This window comes from Bos taurus, chromosome 16, assembly GCF_002263795.3.
Source record: "Bos taurus isolate L1 Dominette 01449 registration number 42190680 breed Hereford chromosome 16, ARS-UCD2.0, whole genome shotgun sequence".
Lineage (NCBI taxonomy): Eukaryota > Metazoa > Chordata > Mammalia > Artiodactyla > Bovidae > Bos > Bos taurus.
Window position 1 is genome coordinate 78,352,574 of NC_037343.1, and position 7,351 is coordinate 78,359,924.

Genomic DNA, 7,351 nt, shown 5'->3' on the forward strand with positions numbered 1-7,351 from the left:
TTGGTGCCAAGATTATCCCAAAATGCATCTTATGGGTGAGGGGTCTGGTGCCATTCTAAATTTTAAAACATTCCTTTCTTTCATTAACAGACTGCTAGTGACTATATAACATCCAGCTGAAGACTAGCAGGGGGGTACTCTTTCTGCCCCTTTCTGATGTCTATGTCAGAAGCTTTCTCTATCTCCTTTATACTTTAGTACAACTTTATTACACAAAAGCTCTGAGCGATCAAGCCTTGTCTCTGGCCCCGGATTGAATTCTTCTCCTCCGGGGGCCAAGAATCCCGGTGTATTCGCATGATTCAACGACAACCTTTCAGTTTCAGCTTCAACATAAGTCCTTCCAGTGAACATTCAGGACTGATTCCCTTTAGGATGGACTGGTTGGATCTCCTTGCAGTACTGGGATATACAGAGTTGAGAAATGTTTCCTTCTCCTCTATTCTCTGAAAGAGCTGATGAAAGATCTTTATAATTTATTATTTAAATGTTTGGTAAGTTTACAAGTGAATCTACCTGGACCAGAAGTTATTTTGAAAGAAAGTTCATACTATGAATTCATTTTTTTCTTAGGTATGTAGCTAGTGAGAATTTCAATATTTTATCTTCCAGTTTGTGTAATTTATATTTTTTAAGAAATCTATTTATTTTATCTAAGTTGTCAAATTTATTGGGATAAACTTAATAAACTTAATAAAACCTCTTATCCTTTACATGTCCATAGGGTCTGTAGTGATGTCCCGTCTCTTATTCCTGATATGAGAAGTAACATGTTAGAAGACTTGGTATTGTTCTAGAACTTACCAATGCTCTATTCATTATTTTTTCCAGTTTTCTTTTTTCCCTTCTTTGTGCTCCAGCTTGGTTAATGGCTATTATAAAATCTTTAACCGATCTTTTATTTTGAAACATCTAACCTCCTATTAATCCCATCCAGCATGTATTTGATTTAAGCCTGCATTTTTTCAACTCTAGAAGTTTCATTTGGTTATTTTGAATATTTCATTTTCCTCCAAATTGTTAATCTTTTCCTTTTAAATCATAGAAATTTATAGAAGTTGTTCCTTTCATTCTTTCTGTGTCTAGTGACTGATTTTTCTTCAAGCTAAAATGAGCCCCATGCACGTCACATATCTAGCAGTTTTTGGATTAGATGGTTGACATGTGAATGTTTTGATCTGTTTGTTGTTCCCTTTTAAAGATCTAGACGGTTTTTGTTTGATAGCTATGTATTATAACTTCTTGGTCTGTCCTGTTCTGTTCTGTTCAGTCACTAAGTCATGTCCGACTCTTTGTGTGGACTGCAGCATGCTAGGCTTCCCTGTCCTTTACTATCTCCCAAAGTTTGTTCAAATTCATATCCAATGAGTCTGTGATGCTATGTAACCATCTCGTCCTCTGCTGCCCCCTTCTCCTTCTGTCTTCAATCCTTCCCAGTATCAAGGTCTTTTCCAATGAGTCAGCTCTTTGCATCAGGTAGACAAATATTAGAGCTTCAGCTCCAGCATCAGTCCTTGCAATGAATATTCAGGGTTGATTTCCTTTAGGATTGACTGGCTTGATGGCCTTGCTGTCCAAGGGACTCTCAAGAGTCTTCTCCAGCCCCACAGTTCAAACGCATCAATTCTTTGGTGCTCACCCTTCAACTTACTTGTGCTTAATTGCTCAGTCATGTCTGACTCTTTGTGACCCCTTGGACTGCAGCCCGCCAGGCTCCTCTATCCATGAGGATTCTCTAGGCAAAAATACTGGAGTGAGTTGCCATGCTCTTCTCCAGAGGATCTTCCCAACATAGAGACTGAACCCAGGTCTCTCACATTATGGTTGGATTCTTTACCATCTGAGCCACCAGGGAAGCCCTAACTTATTTGTGGATCACCCTAATTTTTGAGGCTTATTTTTAAGCTGTATTAGGAAGGTGCTATAACAGTCTTTAAAAATAGTTTAGCTCTATTAGGTTTATCTTTTTAGATTCTCTATTTAGTATCCTGCCAAAATTTCAAGTCTCCTCTGTGTGATTTTGGATTTTTTTTTTTAAGTATTGCTTTCCTTTCTGGTGGCTCTGCCTTATAAATTCCAGCCACGTTGGCTTCCCCACATACTCATTTCTCTGCTGTGTGAGATGCACTCTGCTTAGATCATGCTTCCTTGCACTTAGTCTGGAAGGTGCCTCTGGCCAGAAAGCCAGAGTAATATTAGGGCTTGTTTTTCCTCCCATCTCAGCAATCACACACTTTGTGCTGCTTGTCGTTCGTGGCTGTAAACAATTGTTTCATATTGTCGACTGAAACAAATAGACTGTCAGAAATTCCTCCAGCAAAGATGGATTTATTTGGGATCAGCAAAGAACTGCAATTTGGGATCTGAAAACATGGTGAGCCACCTGCAAGTCCCCGCATGGCCAGGGAAGGAGAATGCTTTTAATAGAACACAGGAAGTCAGAAGTCAGGAGGGCTGTGCAAACAGAGTCCATGGCTTTTCATTGGCTGAGTCCTTGCCAGTTAGGACGCCTTCTTCTTCCCATTGGCTCTGTTCTTGTACCAGGGCATGAGAGCTTCCCCTGCTGGTCTCCCAATTCTATTTAATTGAGGTTTTTATTAATTTTTTAGAGTATTTAGTCTTGTTTTCTAATCATTTCCTGTCAGGCAAATCTGGTGACAGTTACTCCATCATGACCAGAGGTGAAAGTTAAGGTTATCTTTTAAAAATATATACTTTTAATGATGCTATTAGGAGGAAAACAAAACAGCTCATAAAACTATTTTCATTTGTGTAACAGTTTATTAATATATACTCCTAGAAAGGAGACAAGTGTGTAGATTTAAAACATGGCTGTGGGGATTGGTAGTGAAATCCTTGCCTGTAACTTTATTTTACAAATTTTCAATAGCCAATATGCATTTATTTTTAAATTAGAAAGATGTTATTTTTTATTGAAGTGTAGTCGATTTACAATGTTTCAAGGTATACAGCGAAGTAATTCAATTATATAAATTTTTTCAGATTCTTTTCCTTTATAGGTTATTACAAGATATTGACTATATTTCCCCATGCTGTATAGTAGGTCCTTGTTTATCTATTTTATATACTGCAGTTTGTATCTGTTAAACCCAAATTCCAAATTTATCCCTTTCCCCTTTGGTAACCTTAAGATTATTTTCTGTATCTGTCAGTCTGTTTTTTTAAATAAGTTCATCTGTATTATTTGAGATTCCTCATATAAGTGATGTGCTATGCTGTGCTTAGCCACTCAGTCATGTCCAACTCTTTGCAACCCAATGGACTGTAACCCCCCAGGCACCTCTGTTCATGGGGATTCTTCAGGTAAGAATACTGGAGTGGGTTGTCATGCCCTCCTCCAGGAGATCTTCCCAACCCAGGGATTGAACCCAGGTCTCCTGCGTTTCAGGCTAATTCTTTACCGTCTGAGCCACCAGGGAAGCCCACATATAAGTGGTATCATATATTTGTCTTTCTCTGTCTGACTTCACTTAGTATAATAATCTCTAGGAAAAATGTTATTGTAAAAGTTCTGTTTAGAATGTTGTATGATATAAAAAATGGTATGGTCTTTCTATCCCATATACTTTTTCATAAGCCTTATTAACATGACATTAAATAAATGCATGCTTATGAATTCCAATTATTAAATTTAGGGAGACTTTCTCTACACACCACATTTGAAAAGTTGGGTCATTATTAATTTAAGACTTAATAATGGCCATGAACCTTAGAGTTGACAGGAACTTCAAAAGCTTGTCTGGTTCAGTCTCTGTAAGTATCTGATATTTTACAAAGTGATTTTGTAGAGGTTTGATAGTTAATTAATAACAGAATCAGAACTAATTTCCATTATAGGGGTTTTCTGAAACTAGTCCAAGCTGCATCCTTCTTTGAAGAGGTCTGGAGGTAACATACGTTAACAGGTCATTTCTAAATTAAAGATTTAGGTGTTCATTAGAATTAAGAAAGAAAGCAGGACTTAGATGATACTATTAATCTAAGACTGTAAAACTGGGTAGAAAATTAAGTTTTCTGTTGAGACAAAATTGGAATATACTTCCAGCTAGAATAAGGATGCATTTTTATATTTATAGGGGCACACATTTATTTATCATAAATAGGATTTTACTGTGTGAAAATGCACTCATATATATATTTGCTGCTGCTAAGTCGCTTCAGTCATGTCCGACTCTGTGTGACCCTATAGACGGCAGCCCACAAGGCTCCCCCGTCCCTGGGATTCTCCAGGCAAGAACACTGGAGTGGGTTGCCATTTCCTTCTCCAATGCATCAAAGTGAAAAGTGAAAGTGAAGTCGCTCAGTCGTGCCCAACTCTTAGCGACCCCATGGACTGCAGCCTACAAGGCTCCTCTGTCCCTGGGATTTTCCAGGCAAGAGTACTGGAGTGGGGTGCCATTGCCTTCTCAATTGATCCTGTTAATTACCAATGGGTCATTTAATGTGTTATATATATTTATATAATATATATATTATATATATATATATTTATAACACATTAAATGACCCATTGGTAATTAACAGGATCAATTTAACTCATTTATGTGAAAATGTCATGGAAAGAGTACTTCTAAGTAAGTTAAACATCTGCAATATCATTTATATTAATAATTTGTTAAGCAAACCTTACCTTCATATACCATAAAACAGTAAGCTTTAGTTCAGCTCAGATCAAAAAAAGACAACTTCTCTATTAATTTGTTCAGAATAAATGAGGTTTTATTAAGGACAGTCATGATTCATATTCTGGGATACACATAATTCTCTTTGTATGTTCCTCTTGTGGCTTTTACACTGACCTCGACAAAGTCGGGCAAAGATTGACAAGGCGGCAATTAGAATTGATTGTTCATCTCATCTCAAAATGCAATTATTCTCTTCATCCAAAGTTACTTTAATCTTCATAAGAAGCCCAAGTTGGTGTTCAGTTGCTAAGTCATGTCTGACTCTTTGTGACCCCATGGACTGCAGCAGGCTACTTTCCTGTCCTTCACTTTCTACCAGAGTTTGCTCAAACTCACATCCATTGAGTCAGTGATGCCGTCTAACCATCTCATCCTCTGCTGCCCCCTTCTCCTCTTGCCCTCAATCTTTCCCAGGATCACAGTCTTTTCAAGTCAGCCCTTCGCATCAAATGGCCAAAGTACTGGAGCTTCAGCTTCAGCATCAGTCCTGGCAAAGAATATTCAGGGTTGATATCCTTTAGGATTGACTGATTTTATCTCCTTGCAGTCAGGGGAGTCTCATGAGTCTTATCCAGAACCACAGTTTGAAAGTGTCCATTCCTCAGCAGTCAGTCTTCTTTATGGTCCAACTCTCACATCCATACATGACTACTGGAAACACCATAGCTTTGACTATATGGACCTTTATTGGCAAAGTGATACCTCTTCTACTTAATATGCTGTCTAGGTTTATCATAGCTTTCCTTCCAAGGAGCAAGTGCCCTTTAATTTAGTGACTGCAGTCACTGTCCACAGTGATTTTGGAGCCCAAGAAAATGAAATCTGCCACTGTTTCCCAAGATTCAGTCTCAAAACCTCCCACATCCCCAAACCCCTCCACTGTGCCTTTGAGACACGTTACTCTTCAGACGTAAAATCCCAGTATGCCCATCCTCTTCTGCAAAAGTATCGTTACCTTCTGTTACTTAAGTGGGGATGCTCCCTGAGGATACTGATTCCACAGAAAATGCCCCTCTCCTTTCACGCTCACATCCAGGTGAGGCAGGGACAGGCAGTCAGTGCTCTTATTCCTAGCTGCTGCTTTCTTTTCCATAAAATGCCCACAGCCTGAATCTCTGTCACCTACTCCAGCCAGATGATGCAGGGGCACAGAGTGCCTGCAGGGTAACTTCCAACCTGAGGGCACACTGGACCTCTTCCTAAGCCAGGAGCCCTTGCTCAGAGGTGGAACCATGTGTGAGTGAGGTTCTTCTTTCTTAGGGGCTCAAAACACCCTTCACTTCCAAGCTGACCTTCTGCACAGCAGCGTCTGTGTGGAGGGCTTGCTGGGGTGTGTGTTTTTCTCATCTGCGTATAGGCATCCTACGGGGTGGTGGTCTTGGCTTGTCATGCACAGATGTCTGGGTCCCTCCCCGTCATTCCTCAAATCATTTCCTATCTGGTTTACGGCTACTCGCTCCAAAACTGCCATCATCATAATCTCGGTGATTCTTCAGTTCAGTTTTTCCCTCCTATAGTTTGTATCCAGGTGTATTTATTACCAACGAATCACTGCAGTGGTTCCACAGTCTCCTTTCACACATTCCCCTTCTCTGACTCCAGCTGCCTGCTTTTCAAGCTTGCTCACTCCAGAATCTAAACTCCAAAAATGTGCGACTCCACTGGGGTTTCCAGTCCATCAACTGTTCTTTACCTCATGCCCTCTCTTCCCTCCTTACTGAGTTTAGATTCCATGACCCATCAAAGAAATCACTCCTTAATGTGGCTCTCCAGTTATCTTACCACTGTCTCTTTTTTGTCCTGCTTTCTGTTTGAGACCCCAACCCTGGCTAAAATTCAACTCTCCACTTATTCCACCCTTTCACCCAAACAACTGAATGTAACTGAAGAGAAACAAACTCTGCTTGACCCTGCTTTAAGATGAAGACCACAAACTTTACAGAGTCTAAGGGTTAACTGTGCTCCTACTGCACTTTCTTAGTCCAGAGATCGGCCCTCTGCTAGGTGACTCTTTCCCGTAATCCCCAACCCAGCAGCTCCTCATCACACCTTCATATGTTCAACTTCTTATTTCAGGGGAAGACAGGAGCCATCAGATGAAAATTCACACAAGTTCCCACCGATAAACATGTAAACCACACACGGCGTCTTTCCACAAGCTGCAATGTCCCGCTCAGATGTGAGTCCAGCCTTTCCACTTGTGTGCTGTGGAGAAGGTCTTATCCCCTCACCTGCTAAGGGCTTTACAGGAGCAATGACCTATGGAATCTATGTTCCCCAATACACGGGATAATTTCCCCAAGAATGCAAAAATGTGATACATCTTATTTTTGTACTCAATAAATGTGTTACTATTTTTAAGTAAGCTAAAAACAATGCTTGTGGTAAGTGCTACACTGGAAATAAACAGGTTTCTAGGATAGACGATTGTGGGGGAGGAAGCACATAAAGCTACAGGTTTAAAAAAAATTCTTATTGGATGAGAATTGCTTTGTGGTGTAAATATGCTGGTTCCTGCTGAACAACAACGTGAGTGAGTTACATGCATACATACGTTCCCTCCCTCTCGAGCTTCCCTCCCCGAACCCCTCTAGACCGTCACAGAGCACCAGGCTGAGTCCCCTGCGCTCTACAGCAGCTTCCCA

General features: G+C 40.2%; 1 long non-coding RNA gene across 1 annotated transcript in view; it reads left to right on the top strand.

The window, feature by feature from the left end:
* The window catches only part of LOC107133267 (uncharacterized), a 71,652-nt gene extending 64,570 nt beyond the window's left edge, over positions 1–7,082 (top strand). Inside the window, exon 4 of the long non-coding RNA XR_009490933.1 lies at positions 6,783–7,082. This is a non-coding gene — a long non-coding RNA (uncharacterized lncRNA). The remainder of the gene's footprint in view (positions 1–6,782) is intronic.
* Positions 7,083–7,351: the final 269 nt, after the last annotated feature.